Raw genomic sequence first — 16,827 nt, forward strand, 5'->3', positions numbered from 1 at the left:
TGTCCTTACAGGAAAAGAAAGAGGCACCAAGAATTTTCACACCCAGAAGAAAGGTGGCCATATACAAGCCAAGGAGAGAGTCCTCACGAGAAACCAACCCTGCGGCACTTTGATTTTAGACTTCACACCTCTAGAATTGTAAGAAAATAAATTTCTGTTCTTTAAGCCATCAGTCTGTAGTGTTTTGTTATGGCATCTCTTGCAAACTAATACAGTGAGTAAATTCATTTATGCTGCCCTTAAAAAGAATAATTCAAATATATATATGTTGACATAGAAAATGTCTTTCTTGGATTAATAAATAACAAAAGCAAACTTCAGGGCAATATGTACACAGTATGATTCAATATCTGTTTTCAATTTTTTATGAGATACACACCACATAATCAGCCAATTGGCATTGTTTTCCTCAAGTGTAGTACTATTCAGGGAAAGAGCCAACATTTTTTTCTTTGTATTTTTCTGCATTGCTTAAAATGTTATAATAAACATGTATACTTCAGCAATTAACAAAATACAAGATTAATGAAACCTTATATTTTGAAAAAATAACAGAAAATGTGCTTACTTGGTGCTTATGTGGTATACGCATATCGATTTCCATCTATTAATATATGTCATGCACCCACCGGCACTTTGTCAGAGATCCTAAATCTTTCTATGGAATTATCTTTTTTCTCATTAATGAAAATAATGTAATAATGCTTCCTCTTGTGTTTCTAGCAATAATTCTCAATTTACTTAATCACTTCTTTGTTTTCAAAGAGTGATTTTTCTCTATGTTAGTTCTCATAAAATTTGTGCATGAATGTGTGTTTAAGAAGGCAAAATAGGTGGTCTACAAGATTTATCTTTCATTGTATTTTAACTCAGAATTGGCTATGGAATAACAAGAAAAAATGGAAAGAATCTCTTTTATAGAGAATTGCCAGGGCCTCTATTATATGTTATGTTCTCCATATTGCCTAATTATAGGTAGTAATTATATTAGACAGGTATAAAAATAACTTAAAATAAGAAATCCAAGGGGTAAAATATTACTGACAGACGCTTTTCTTCTTCTCAAGACATAATTCCCAGTGTAGAGAACTGGTAACGTACCTAAAACAAGGTTGATGAACCACATTAGGAAAAGCTCAGCATTGAATGGTTGCCTGTGGAAGGCGAGATGGAATTTATCAAGTAAAACAGAAGCAGGGGTCACAGGGCCAAGAATTAAAAACAAATGCAAATCTGTGAGCTGTTATTTTAAAACCAAAGAAAAGTAGGTTACACAAGCCACTTCCATTTTTAAATGCTACCCCTCTGGTGGTGCGGGGGAAACCTTTGCCCACTTGTCTTTTTTGCTAAAGATGCTGTTTATCCACGGAGGCAAAGAGTAATATTTGAGGAAGAGGTTTTACAGATGCAATTACAGCAAGACGCTGGGGCTCGGGTCTGCACGTGGGTAAACACGTGCTTTCTCACCCAGAGAAAAGTTTAGCTTGGCAGCCTTTGCTACAAAGCATGACTCTGATCCCAGAGAAAGCCAAAACTAAAGAAACCCAAGTCATCTCCAAAAATAACAGCAAAATTAAAGCCTCGAAACTCCTCACACTTGTCATGCTGTGAACCACGATGCTCCAAAGCTCAGGACCCACAAAGCTGCAGAATCCTCAGTGTTCTCTTTGTACGTTGACTTCATTGGGCATCTCAGTCTCTACAGGAGGCTCTGTTCTGGACTTGAGCTTTGAGTGTCAGTCGTTAAATGTAAATACTTCTAGAAGCTTCTGGGAAAAACGTAGAAGAGTATCTTTGAAACCTTAACTAGACCAAGACTTCTTTAGGACAAATAACGGATAAAGTGAACTGCATCCAAATCTGTGAAATTGTCTGATTATCAAAAACATATCCATAAAGAACATAGAAATGCTAGCCACAGAATGGGAGAAAATATTTGCAATACATCTATCCAAACTCTAACTTATAGCTACCTAATATTAAAAATTCCTACAATTCAAGTATTTAAAATTTTTAAAACATTAAGCAAAAGATGGAGTGACGTCTTCATAAGGGAAGATTATAAAAATGTTCATTATTGAACATGAAACATGAAAAATCCTCAGTATCATTAATCATTAGGGAAATCCAAATTACAACAGTAATAAGATATCACTTTAAACCTACTTAGGTTTATGGCAAATAAGCCCAAACATCAAATATTGGAGAGCATGTGAAGCAATGAAAATTGTAATAATTGTTGATGAGGTTGTAAAAATTGTGCAACCACTCTTGGAAAATTGTTACTATTTTTTTTTGTAAAGTTGAACAATATACTTATTCTATGATCCTGAAATTTCACTCATAGGTATTTGCCTAGAAGAAATGAAAATATATATCCACATAAGGCTTATATGCAAATATGTATAACAACTTTGTTAATAATAGCAAAAAAACTGGAAACAACTCAAACATTCATTAACAGAAGAATAGATAAGCAAATCACGATATATTTACAGAATGGAGTACTGCTTTGGATATTAGAATGCTATTTCTCTATCTTGATTTAGGTAATAATTACACAGATGTATATGTTTGTCATAATCAAGAAACTTTATACTTACAACTACTCATTTTTCTATATGTAAATTTTACTTCAATTTAAAAAATTACATACATTGCCCTACTATCCAATTTAACCACTTAGAAAATCTCAATATGCAATCAAGGATTGTGGCAGTAGGAAGAACAAAAGCGATTATGGGTACTATTTTCCTTGCAGCATATCATTCTATTGTTCATGAAAATCAGGATTTTTAAATTTCTAAAATTAATTCATATTCATTGCACATATTTATGGGGCATATGTGAAATTTTGATACATGCATACAATGTGTGATGATCAAATCAGAGTATTAAAGATATCCATCACCTCAAATATTTGTCATTTCTTTGTGTTGGGTACATTTCAAATCTTCTGGCTATTTTTCCAATATGTTAAAGAAATGGAAGTAAAAAATATTCCATACATGAATGAGAACAAATTTTATTTTTCTGTCTTTATATAAGAGCAATACAGGGATTCACTGGGTCCTGGATAATTATAATTGTTTATTATTTAGTCTAATAAATTGTTTAACGTTAAATGTTGTTATGGCAGTCTACGTTAAGGGCCCAATAATGTCATCAGACTGCACAGAGCTCTAGCTAGAGGCACAGACAGCGCTCGCATCCAGTATTCTCGGGAACTTATTCTGCAGGGAGCATTGGGGTGGCAGCTGAGGTATTGGGTCTGAAACCTTTGAGTAGTCTTCTAGTCCAGCCATGGAGGTCATTCCTGCAGGTCGCTCAGTAGGCTGTGCAAGAGGAGAGAAAGGCTCTTCTCTAGCTCCTCCTGGGACTACTTTGCAGGCATTGCCTTTATGTACCATTTATAAGTACCCTGAGATTAGTGTGACAATGCCACCCCGAGGGGGACTCTCCTTTCCCCCTGATGCATTTTATCACAAGTTATGTGACACACTGACTGAAAGTTGACAAGGAATTCATTACAGTAGAAATAATTTGTTTACTCCAGTGACTATGGAGGAACTGGTTTCTTCCATCAGTAACGAAGAGCTGAGCCATTATGTGGGATCAAGAGGAAGAGCTGGTGAGCTGCTCTGTGGCTGGAGCTTGCTCAGGTTTGTAGTGAGGCTGAGACCCGGGCGGGAGGGGGGGGGGGCCATTTTCTAACCAGAGCAGCTGCTGTGTACTTGCCTTGGTTCTGCTATTTCAACCTGGACAAAATAACGGGCTCCTATCCCCTTCCATATAGCTCCTCCATCGTGCTATCGATTTCTGCAAATGAAATACTGCTCACTTAAACAGAAATCGTAGAGTGGATGTTTGTGGACTTCTGAGGAAAAATTTTCAGCCAACTCCTCAGTTTACAGAAACTTGTCAGTTTCCCTAAATATTAATAGAAATCCCTGGCAGGCCCTGAAAAGCTAGTATTCAGATCTGCAAACACATTCGAGTTGGAATTGAAAACAAAATCGGTAATCACGTGGCTTGTGTGCAGCAAGGAGACTCATGACACCACTACAATTTTTGGCAGTTCTGGAAAATGCTGCCTGGGGAAACTTTAGCACCATGGACTGCATGAGTGGGATAGAGCAGCAGCAAAAGGTCGGACAGGTATGTTAAAGGAGGCTCCAAATTTATGTCCTGTGGTAGAGTGTTGTTTATTCTGCTCAAAGAGAAAGTCTCCCTGAAAAACCAGCACTTCAGAAATGTATAGTCTTTTTCAAAGGTAAAGTTGAATTTCCAGGGGAAAAGTTATAATTTTGAAATATTGACAACTTGAAGACTCTATTTCCACCTATGTGAACACCTGGAGACTCTGAGACACAAGATTGAGAACCAGCAATTTAACCACAAAAGCCATCAGCATTATGAGTGGAAGAAGGGGCAGCTCCTGAACTCTTGGGGGACATGAGCTTCTCTTCAGGTCAGAGAAGTCTAGGGCCAAGCACGATTCCTGTTGCAAAGTGATGCTTAATCTGCATATGATGAATTTAACTGAGCTGAGCCAGAACTTGAGCTAAGGTCTTTTAACTAGAAAGTCTTTCCTCTTTGCATTAAACCAGTGATAATAATAGTTGCTCTCCTCACCATGCAAGTTTGTTGTGAGCATTTCATAGAGTAGCACTTGTAAACTACAAAGGACTACTATATACATATCAGGGATAATGATGATGGTGAATGTGATGATGACAATGAGCACAACAGTGATGATACTATTATAAAGATGTCCGTAACTAAGTGAGCCTCGGACGTGCGAGCCACTAAGTTTGATATATGTAAGGGTAAGGTATATGTGTGTTGGGGGACAGGAGAGCTGGGTAGTGAAATGGACTTCAGAGAGGTAGAATGCATCTATTTATACATATGCTGGCATTACCATAATTTCAGATCACAGTTGCATCTCTGACAAAGTAATCAGAAATAAGACACGCTGTGCCAGGAACCTCTGACCCGGGGAAGACACCAATGGAGGCTATTTTCCTCTTTTGGTGCAAATGAAGAGAAAACTACAGTTTTCAGGGTTGCCAATCAATGACATTTTATCTGCATCCCAACTTGTTTTTCCTTCTGTCATTTGAAACTTTGTATATTTGCATGTTATATTTGAAAAAAAGAAGACTCCATTCCTGGAAAAAAAATATGTACTGTTGGATGAGTTGCTTTAATCCAGTTGGTGCAAATGACAAATGTCAAATAGTAAGGTTCATTCTCACTGCACCAATTTGGCATGGCTAGTGTTACATGCTAGGCTCTAAACTGTAGCAATTCACTAAACTAGGGGAAACTAAGTTTTTACTCCTTTTTCTTTTATGTAAATGTCTCTATTTCCCACATCATAGAAATTACATAAACAACCATAAGGCATCAATCTCTGTATATACCAATATAAAAATAGAAAAGTAATTTTATAGTAAGATATAATCCCTTATATTAACTCATCATATTTAAATTTTCAAAAAGCCTCACAAACACTCTGAAGTAGATATGTTGAGTATATTATTCACATTTTTCAGGAGAGGATTGAGGTCTTAGTATTTAAGGAGCAACTCAAAATCAAAATAGTGTTATAACAGAGAAAAGCAAAACTAAAGCCCATATGTTTTGACTAATAAATAGTGCTATCAGCTTTCCTCTGAACCACGAAGCTTCTTTCAAAATATCAATCCAAATTAAGTAAAATCTTGAAGGAAAGGCAATGTTAATTCTTACACAAGGCATCAATGGAAAGCATTATTTTAGTGGAATTTTAATAATATTTTTTGAACTTTTAGGTTGGAATGTAAAGGCCATTGTGCTACATGCAAAATAAAGGATCAAAGACGGCTGGATACTTTTCTAGATATGCTCATAAAATCAATGTCAGGCTGTTCCCTTATGTCCAGAAGGGCAGCTTGGTGTGGTGGAAGAACTCATGTGATAAGCTCTCAGACTTTTGGGCCACCCAGCTCATCCTCTGAGGCTCTGTGTAACCTCAGGCAAGTTATAAATCCTCTTGAATCTCAGATGACTTATCTGTCAAATGGGGACGGCAATAGTACTCACCTCTCAGGACTGCTGAGGCTGGAACAGGTAATGGTTTTATACACACATAGGAAGCACACAGTAAATATCAGTTATCACTATTAAAGGGAAAAGAACATTTGCTTAAAAGTCTGAAACTTATGTTCCCATCTCACAGATTAGCTGTGTCGTTTTGAGCAAGTGAATCCAATTTTGTGAGCCCCAGTTTCCTTATTTGCACATTGAAATGCCTGTGTTGACGGTTTCTGTGTCATTTGGGTCTTTTGCAGTTTTGGTGACATAAAAATCCACCAAAACATGTCTATTCTAACAGGAAAAAAAAAAAAAAAAAAGAAAAACCTCTGTAAAAACAATTTAGAGGTTTATTCTGAGCCAAATATTAGTGATCATAGTCCCAGGGAGCCACATCCAAGAACCCTTGCTTAAGTAGTCCGGAGGCAATCAAGTTACAGTTTGGTTTCATACATTTTAGGGAGACAGGAATTGTAGGTAAAATTGTAAGTCAGTACATGGAAGGTATATATTGGTTTGGTCCAAAAAGATGAGACATCTTGAAGAGGGGGGCTTACAGGTTATAGGTGGGGTCAAAGATTCTTTGATTTGTAATTGGTTAAAGAAATAAAGTTTGTCTAAAGGCTTGGAATGTTTTAAGTTAAGATAAGAAAGTCTGTTAGTCCAAGACAAACCACAATGTATAGACTTAAGCGATCTGTTAAGCTAATTGATGTCCTGCAGGTATGATTTAACCTTTGCCTTGCATGGCCTTAGGTCCTGCTAATAATTTAGTACCTTATTGTAACAAAGAGTCTGTTTTATTGGTCTTAAGATCTCTGTTTTAACATTAATGCTGGTCAATTTTACCTAAACTCCAAAACGGAGGGGGCATAAGGAGGGGTGCCTGACCCCTCTTCCATTCATGGCCAGGAACTCAGTTTTAAGGTTTTTCTGGGGTCCTATTGGCCAACAGGAGGTTTGTTCAGTGGGCAGCAGGGATTAGAATTTTATTTATAGTTTATACCTACATGAAAAATATTGATTGCCTCATGTAATGGAAAATTCTAAGTGTTAGCTTAAGACAATGGCTAAATTCGAGGCTGAAATGATGGCATCAGGACTTGATTTCTATCTCTTTGTTCCTCCTTTCACTGCACATGCTTCAGAAAGCCCATATAGCATAAGAACAGCAGGCATGGTACAGCAGCAGCGTGAAAGTACTTGGCAGGTTGTCATGAAGATTAAATGAGTTAAGAAACAGAAAGCTCTTACAACTCTGCCTTAGTACCCATTATGTGCTCAGTGAGGGTTAGCTGTTAGTATTATTTGCCTGCCGGCTCAATCTGAGGGCAAGACGATGAATGCAACTCCAGATTTCATATCCTTTTAGATTCATGCATAAGGGGAAAGAATACCCATCTCAGTTCCAGAAGTCTCAGAAAAATTTTATGGCATCTAGTGACCTTGAGAGAACTTGTACACATCCCTGAATATTGTATTTTGATTGGCCAGACCTGAATCACAGTGTGTAAGTGAGCTCAAGTTACCATCACTGGTTCCACTGACAACAAAAGTGCTACCAGCCTTTTTGAAAAAGGGATGCAGTTTTCAAGAAATGACATAAGCTGTAAGAACCTAAGAAGCTAACACCACACACACACATACACACACAGAGTCATACATACAAATTCTCGAATTTCAATATAAAGGGCTATTTAAAAAAAAAAAGTCTCATGTCAGATTAAATTATTATTCACAGAAATATCTCTGGCAGGTATAGAATTTCTGTGATCCTCTACAGTCAGGAATTAATTCGGTTATTTTTATTCCTTGATTTTCAAATTTCAGTCTCAAATCACTACCCACACTGCCACTTCTCTGCATAAACTCTCTGACAAATAAAGCCAGGGTTGTTTGGAAAATACATAGCGTGAATCGTGTGGAGCCACTGTCTTTTACGGATTTAGCTTTTTAATTGACTTTGCATGCATCAGTTCTGCCTTCCAGTAAGCAGACACAGTTCCCAGGGATTGTCAAAAGATGCCTGTCTCAAGCAGATCTAATCCAGTTGGTGCCATTGAAAAACCTTAAATGGCAGCTTTCATCTTATTTACAACAACTCTCTGGGTTCAAGTTACATTTTAATCCCAGTTGCTATATCAGCTTTATGGCAGCAGAGGTGGGGGTGGGCTTGGGGGGCTGTTTTTGGCTAAATTTTTGTTTTCTTTTCTTTTATGTAAATGATTACCTCAAGCAGAATCCTATAATGGAGGGCAGTGCCCAGGTCTGCAGGGCAGGCTGGCTTTAGACCCAAACTCCTCACCAGCTGAAAAGTAGCTGCACTATACATAAAGTATATGAAGTTTACTGTTCATACTTTGCTAAACAGAGAAGGCTGCAGCCTGTGGCAGAGAAACAAGTTCATCTGTGCATCTTTTTCTAACACTACTAGGGAAAATTCGATCTCTTGGATACATCTACAGATCTCTATAACCCAAAGTAAGACGATAACCACTATAACCACAGTGGTGACGCTTTAGCCCTAGTGGCTCTCCAAAATAAACAATGTAGCATCATCACAGTTTTATTTTTATTTTTTTTTGTATCCAAACCCACACTGGGCTTGTCATCCTTGGATAAAATCTCATTCAGATTCTCAGCTTCCCAAACTGCCATACCCTCTACGTGTAGGTCTGAGTGTAAAATGATACCCATCACCTTGAGTTTGCTTCCCATTCATTTCCCATAGAGGATTTGGTCAGTCCATTGTTGCCTTTAAATGTGAACAAAGGGGTGGATGAGGGGGAACTACCTGACAAATACAGAACATGTCCTGTGCTCTATAAACACTACCTAGTTTAATCCACACTGTAACCCGGGGAGCTGGTGGCTTTTATTATTCTCACATTGCAGATGTGTAGACCTGAGGCTGGGAAGCTTTCAGTGATTCTGGGAAGGTCAGACATCCAAAGGAAGACCTGGCTGGGATCTGGTCAGAGATTGCCTTTGCCCTTAGACCACACTGCTCCTGAGCCATGAAGATAAAGGAAAGAGCCTGGCTCTTCCTTGCCTGCTTCCCTCACCTCTCAGACCCCTCTGTCCTTGTGTCTTAGCTATGCCTGGAAGACACAGGACTATCACTGGAGAGTTTAATAATCAGTTACAAAAGTCTGTTACTCTCCTGTCTCGATTAGATTCTACTTTTACCAAAAGCCATCCTTTGGTAACGTGTCATGTGAGCTGAGGGTTTCCTGGAGCACCTTATCCCTCTCCATAGCCCAACCACCCCCACTGGGTGTCATTAGACATACGTTCTTGGTGCTTTAGGCATTATCATTCTCAAGGACTCTTCTGCAATACTCTGGGTAATGGATGATCAGGATCAGATGATGAGAGATCATGTGCTACCCTGACCATTGACTGCAATTTCAGCCATCAGAGCTTTACCCCAGTAACAAGCTGCCATCTGGGCAGCCTGAGAACAAGGGCACACCAAAGGCTACAGGGATAGTGAAATACAAAGTCAAATGAGCATTATACTGGGAGACAAGAGAAACTGGGTCCAAATCTCTGCCATCTGTCCTGGCATGAGTGACGTAACCTCTCAGAGCTCAGTTTTCTCATCTATGAAGTAGAGATAACAGCATCTTCCACTGTGGGGTATGGCATAAGATTAAATGAGATGAAAGAGCCCTGGCTTTTGTAGATGTTCTATAAAAGACATCTTTGATCAATATTACTCCCCTACCCAGTGCTCTCTGGGGAGAGGATAGTGAACTGTGTCCAGGCTAGACAGAATCCATGGGCCACGTCTGTCAGTCACCAACACTGATGGCTAAGGGCACTCATGCTCACAATCCTAAAGAGTTTCCAATGTAACAGGTGAGAAAGCTCAAACACATGAAAGATTTAAGAAGCACTAAAAAAGATATATAATCAAGTTGAATAACTAGCGAGAACTTTGTGGAGCTAAACACGTAAGTGCCAAGAGGAAGGCAGGAATAATAAAGAGATCTGACCCAAGTGGGATTGGTTTAAAATGGGCAAGACTTGAAGAAACAGGAGGAAGGATGATATACAAGTCCTTTAAATCCTTTTGGTGCAGCCACGTGTCCTGTGCAGGGCTGAGGTATCTAAGTGTTGCACAGACCAACTCTCTGATGATTCTTACATCGTGAACAGAAGAAAACCCATTATCCTTAAAAACAGTCCTATGAGCTATATATTATTCCCATTTTATATATGAAGAGACTGAGATCCAGAGAAGTTATGTATTAAAATTCGACTGAGGTCACAGAACTAGTACAAATCACAAGAGAAAACCAAAATTCACACCCAAAGCTGCCCGATTCCAAAGCACGTACTCTTTCCACTGGAGAACAACTCTCTGTGGTCATTCTGATATCTAAGCCAAGTATTTGACTTCAGATGCCCAGGTGTCAATTCTTTGCCTGATATTGGGCCATATGGTGGAATTTCATAATGGAATTTTCTTTTGAAACCTTCCTTATCCACCTCCTGGGCCTTCCCCACTGCTAGCAAAATATAAGAATTCAGAATTCCGTAACCACTCCAGAGTGATGGCAAGTGGCATGAGTTTAAAGCATTTCTTTGGTGTGCCCTGCTCCCTTGAAGTAAAATCTGATTCTGTTTTTCACATAACATGTGCACACACATTGTTTACCGTGAGAGTGGCTCTCTGGGACATTGGGAAGGCAATCCCTGGTCCCCTGCAGAGCCTGGATCAGCCTTTTCTCTTTGTTCAGATAAGGCTTAAACTCTGCTTTCCAAACCCAAGGAAAACTGTGGAAGGCTTTTCCTCTTCTCCAGGGATGATATTCAAAATCAAATCGTTAACACCAGTATGGCTAATGGCTGAGCACTGATGGGAGGGTGCAGGGGACCAGGGAAGGCACTTAGAGGGCCCGTCTTTGGAACTATTTACTAGCCATTACAGGAGCACTTCACTATCTTAACAGGTCTCATGGCTGTACTCGTGTGCAGCAGCTGAATCTCTTTTCTACCCTTCTTCCCACCTGGCCTACTCTCTCAGAAATGCCTGTGCTGCTGGGGCCACTGTGGAAGTTTGTGGATACCAAGCACTGTGAGAGTTGCCTTGACCACAATCACAGTTATGCCTGGGCTTTGCCTGTGTGGGAAGAATTTCAGAGTTCTCAAACTGCTAGTAATGGGTGGAGCTTCCGGAATAAGCAAAAATAAAAAAGGGGCTTGGGTCTCCCATCTTCTTCAAACTCCCATTTATAGCGTTGCCTTGTACCTTTAGACATCATTTGCTATAGCTCCTTCCAGCAACACCCATTGCGATAAAAGCCAGTCATACTTTTTAAAAAAATACAAGATCAGCAGAGCTTTCTGAGAAAATTCCGTCATGAGGGCCTCTAAAAAGTGTTTCCTGTTCAGCATCCTCATCTGCAGAAACGAACTGGAGTTTGTCAGCCTCACTTCTTATCGAAGCCCCCACGTAAACAGAAAGACAAATGTAAGATGGCGTCCTAACAACGCAGCCAAAGATAGCGCAGAAAACCAGGACACACTGCACTTGCACAGCTCTTCCGTGAGAAATGGGGTATTTTCTAACAGATGGACAGAAATAAGCCAGGTTGTGTAACCACCAAAACAAACAAACAAAAACCACCCAGTTTAGGAGTAAAGGCAGGCCACGTGATAGCAAGTTTGATAGGACTGGGACTCCTCCCCCGTAAGTGCAACCCTTTCTAATCTTCGGTTAAGAGGAGTTACTGGAGTAAAGTTATTTGTATAACCCACAAGAAGACCTCCCACCCCCACAGACTTTAATTGCATTAGGTCTGGAGAAGTTAAAATGATTTTTAAGTGTTCCATCACAATCAGGATGCTTATCACTCTGGTTTGGCTACTAGCCTGCAGTTAGCTCCCAGTTAATCTCTGTTGCTGAGCCTCTCTCCTGGGGGGAAGGGGAGCTTCTTGGGGGAGGGGTGCATGTGCACACACTCGCTGTTGTACAGGAAGACTTGCAAAGGGAGGGCTGGATTAACCCCCGGTGTTCCAAAGGTGTCCAGGAAAATAACTCAAATATTACCTAGATCTTAAAATTCATGGGGGAATGACCATACTTACTGGCTCTTAAAAAAAAAAAAAAAAAAAAACCTCATAGGGGGAAATAAAAGCTCAAAACTTTAGAAATGCTTTAAAGACCCATGGCTGAGGAACTAATTTAGTAGGAAAAGATCTGCTGTGATCTGCCCACTTATCAGTGACGCATAAGGTGAGGAATGTCTTTAATGGCTTCTTTACCTAAAGCTCCTTCCACACTCTAATTATTGCTGATATGAAAGGATGCCAGGGAATCTCATAGCCATTTACATTTCTGGGTTCAAATCATAGGAATTCCATTGGACCTTTATGTGACTTTGGACAAAACACCGATCCTCTCTGTATCTCAATTTCATTATAAAAACATTAAATATCTTTTTCATTGCCTCATAAGATTGTTTCCAAAACTAAATGTTGTTAACAGCAATGCATGGCATACAGCAGATTCTATGCAATCATTAGTTCCATTCCAAATGGTAATGGCAGTGGACCACACCCATGGGAATCTCAAAGTGTCAAGAAATGGAAAGGGTCTAGGTCCTGCAGTACAGAAGCAGGGAAAGGGAAGTTAGTTAAGTATGAACAATGAGGAAGCCAAAACCTAGAACCCAAGTGTTAATCCTTGCTATGCAGGGCATGCCCAATAGGGAGGAGGATGACGGGAAGACAGAGCATGGGAGTTGCTAGTGCTGGACTCCTTTTCAAAACTGGCAAATTCCTGACCCCCGGGGCTGCTGACCATTGTCTCTGCCCTGGGCACATCCATGTGTGGGACACCAGGCAGGTGTGGGCTCAGTTGTACCCTTCACCTAAGCCACACTCATACATTTAACAGGAGTTGAGTGTAGGACTGATCAGTATAGATAAATTTCATTTCCACAGTCTTCATATCCACTCTAAACTTTCTCAGACCTCAACCTAAGACCCACTTACACCACCATCTTCCAGTCCCAAAATCAGCACCAAAAAAAAAAAAGATCCTTTTTTATAAATCATAAATACCCCCCTTAAAGAGTACAAGTTACTAAGGCCTCACATACTTCTATTGATTGAAATCCCTCTTAAGCCCTGGAAATTAAGCCTGATAGATCTTAACACAGTATTTTACAAAGAGGTATTATTAGCAGAAAGCACCATCAAATGATTTAGATTTCAGGAAAGCCCATGGTAACTGAACTTCTGTCTTTTAAAATGTCACCATGAGAATTTCCCCAGGATCCTCAGAGACATCATTTTACCTGGTTAATAGTTTTTCTTGGCAGCTAAAGTCATAACAGAAGAAAACATTCTGTTTTGTTCAAGTTCTCATCTCCCGATGCCCACACTACTCACAGAAAGAGAAAAACATTTCCCACTCTGCTGTGCAGAGTAACAACCCCGTCTAAAATTTCTACTCCCTAACTTCCAAAACCTGTGACTATGTTATCTCCCAGGGCCAAAGGATATGGCTCTTAAAATAGGGAAATTATCTTGCATTATCCAGGTGGGCCTAAGCAATCACGTGAGCCCTTACGAGCAGAGAACTTTGTCCTTCTAGGGTCAGAGCAATGCAACAGGAGGAGAAGCAGAGAGATGAGGGGGTGGTGGCCAGGTCTCAGAGATTAAAAGTGTGGGAAGATCTCCACCCCCTGTTGCTGGCTTTGAAGATGAAAGAAGGGACCATAAACCAAGGAATGTGGTGGTTCTCTAGAATGACTCTTGCATGACAGTCAGCAAGGAAATAGTGACCTCAGTCTTCCAACTGCATGAAACTAAATTCTGCCAACAACCTGAATGGTCTTGGAAGTGGATTCTTAGAACCTTCTCATAAGAGCTAACACCTTGATTCTGATCTTGTGAGATCAGGAGCAGAGAGCCCAGTCAAGGACAACCAGACTTTTGACCTACCAAACTGTGAAATAATAAGTGTGTATTGTTTTAAGATGCTAAGTTGGTGATAATTTCTTGTAGCAGCAATAGACTAATATTTCCACCGAACACTTTCTTCTTTCCATAATGGCACAAGTGCAGTCAGCAGCCCTCATACCCAGGGAAATTTCAGTTCTGTATGGAACCAGAAGCTGGAAAGTCCTCATTTGAGGGTGGAAAGTAGAGAGGACAAGGAGAACATACAGGCCCACCTCTCACTGGAAGCTCTCTCAAACAAAATTATTCATTAAGTTAGTCAAGGACCAATACATAGGAAAAAGGAGAATTTCCCAAAAATCTGAATTGGGAATTGTTAAAAATACTGAAACAAATTAAATAAATAATGTTATTTTGTCAGTTCCAAATTATGAAGGATGGCTACTGTTAACGATTTAAAAAGTAACCTGAGACCTAAAGCATGGAAATATATTTCAATTGAATTGCAAGCCTCTGTCTTCTCTGACATCAGGAAAGATTCTACTAGAATACATTTCTAATGCTTTCTCTCCACATAACATTCAATAGTTTGGGGAGGTAAGATCTCCTTCTGAAAAAATAAAACAGAGTGATTTTCATAATACAGGAATTGAACAGGACTGTTTTCTTCCGGGAAAGGTAAAATATAGCTGTGGTGTAAAGGCAGATGACTTATGGCCATGCAAAGTAAGTAAAGGGTTGTTTTTGCCTATGTGAGGAGTAGGTGACTTATGTAAGAATTACATAAAATGGGATCTATAAAGCTGAGAAAGTTCACTAACACAGAAAACTCACATTGCAAAAACATGGTTTTGATTATGAGTTTTTGATGATGCAGCCAGTGGAGACTATGACTCATCACTTATGAGGTGTAGAAATGGGTGAATCAAGATGTTACTTGCTAGGGAAAAGGAGGTATGAGTTACAGTAAACAAATTGCTATATATTGTCTGCATAGTAGCAAAAAAACTACTTGAAACACAGTGAGAATCTTGATTGGAGGTTGGAGGAAACCATGATACGAAAGGAGTATTTACTTAGAGCAAACTAAGAGTTCCTCCTTCCTAATTCTCTTGAGGAAAGTAGAGAACACAATACTACACGAATTCAATAGAGTAGAAATGATGACACTAATGATGTCTGGTGCAAATGTGGTCTTGCCTACGCACTTTACATGCAAACATGCAGGCACAAGCCCTTTGAGATAGATGTGTTTGAGGTTTACTTGAGTTTATTGTGGTCATATTTCTTGGTGCAACTTAAACATATGCTATACATTTTCAGACCTTGTATATCCACAAGAAACAGATGCTTCTTGGAATTACAGACACATAGATTTATTTTGTTCAAGTCAACAAGGTGAAATAAAAGAATAGAGTATTTTGGGTGAAGTCTTTAAAATTTTCCATCACACCATCTGCATTCCCATTCAGTCCCCAGACTACTTGGGAAAGCAGTGAGACTTCACTTTCAGGCCAAAGTTACTCAAAATCAATTACTTAAACACTGCCCCAGTGGGATTATCTGAACTTGCAGGACCATGTGTGTCTTTTATGTTTACAATTTCTTTTCTTCTTTTTTATTTAAAAACATCTGAAGTATTTCAAGCTTTTAGAAAAGTACAGAGAATAATTTATTGAACAGCATTGTAATCGCAACACAGTTTCATTAAAATTTACTTTTTGTCAAATTCGTAATTGGATCCAGTATAAGAATTGCTGAAGCTCTCTGATTGGTCCCAGAGAGCGAATACCCACGTTAGTTTTATATTTTTAAACAAGTATAGAATTTATAAGCTTGGGTTTAGCAATACCTTTGTCCCCTCTGTGATACCCCTTTCTACAGAAATCACTGTTAGTTCATTCAACTTTCTAAAAAGAAAGCAAGGAAAGCTTTGCTGGGGATTTTTTTAAAAAATATGGTTTCTTCAAATTAGATACTTAGTATTACATCTTTGTCTTCTTGATCCTCCCTACATTAAGTATTTCACTTAAAATGAGTCACTCATCTTCTCTCACCCCTCCCCCCATATAATGTGATAGTCACTATTAAGGCTGCTAAAGTACTATAATACATCCCCACCTGTCTTGACACCTACCAAAGAGTATGTCCCTAGCCTCCCTGGCTTTCCTTTGTGGTCTCCCCTTAGCAGGCACTTAATCGTCCTCTCCTCTCTCCGATTGTAAGCCACAGGCAGATTTACTTTGTCAGTGAACCCACCAATTCCTGAAGGGTATCTCTCTTCCACTCCCTGGCTCCATTTTTCTTCTTCTCTCTGCCATTTCTGAGCACACTTTGAATTCTTTGCTGCCAAAGAATACACAAGATAGATCTTTAAAGACAACTAAGAGAATTAAGACCTCTCTGGAATTAAGCTCAAGTATGCTCTTAAAAATGTACACTACTGAGCCAGGCATGGTGGCTCAGGCCTGTAATCCTAGCACTGTGGGAGGCTGAGGTGGGAGGATTTCTTGAGGACAGCAGTTTGAGACCAGCCTGAACAAGAATGAGACCCTATCTCTACATAAAATAGAAAAATTAGCTGGGCATGGTGGCTCACTCCTGTAGTCCCAGCCACTGGGGAGGCTGAGGCAGGAGGATCGCTTGAGTCTAAGAGTTTGAGGTTGCAGTGAGCTATGATGACACCACTGCACTCTAGCCCTGGGGGACAGAGAGAGAGACCCTGTCACAAAAATAAAAATTAAAAAAAAATGTACACTACTGTGTGGTAATTGTTGCTTGTTTCTGTCAATGTCTGATTAGCTTAGCCTACCAGAATTTAGTAGA

This window comes from Eulemur rufifrons, chromosome 27 (assembly GCF_041146395.1).
Source record: "Eulemur rufifrons isolate Redbay chromosome 27, OSU_ERuf_1, whole genome shotgun sequence".
In the NCBI taxonomy this organism is placed as follows: Eukaryota; Metazoa; Chordata; class Mammalia; order Primates; family Lemuridae; genus Eulemur; species Eulemur rufifrons.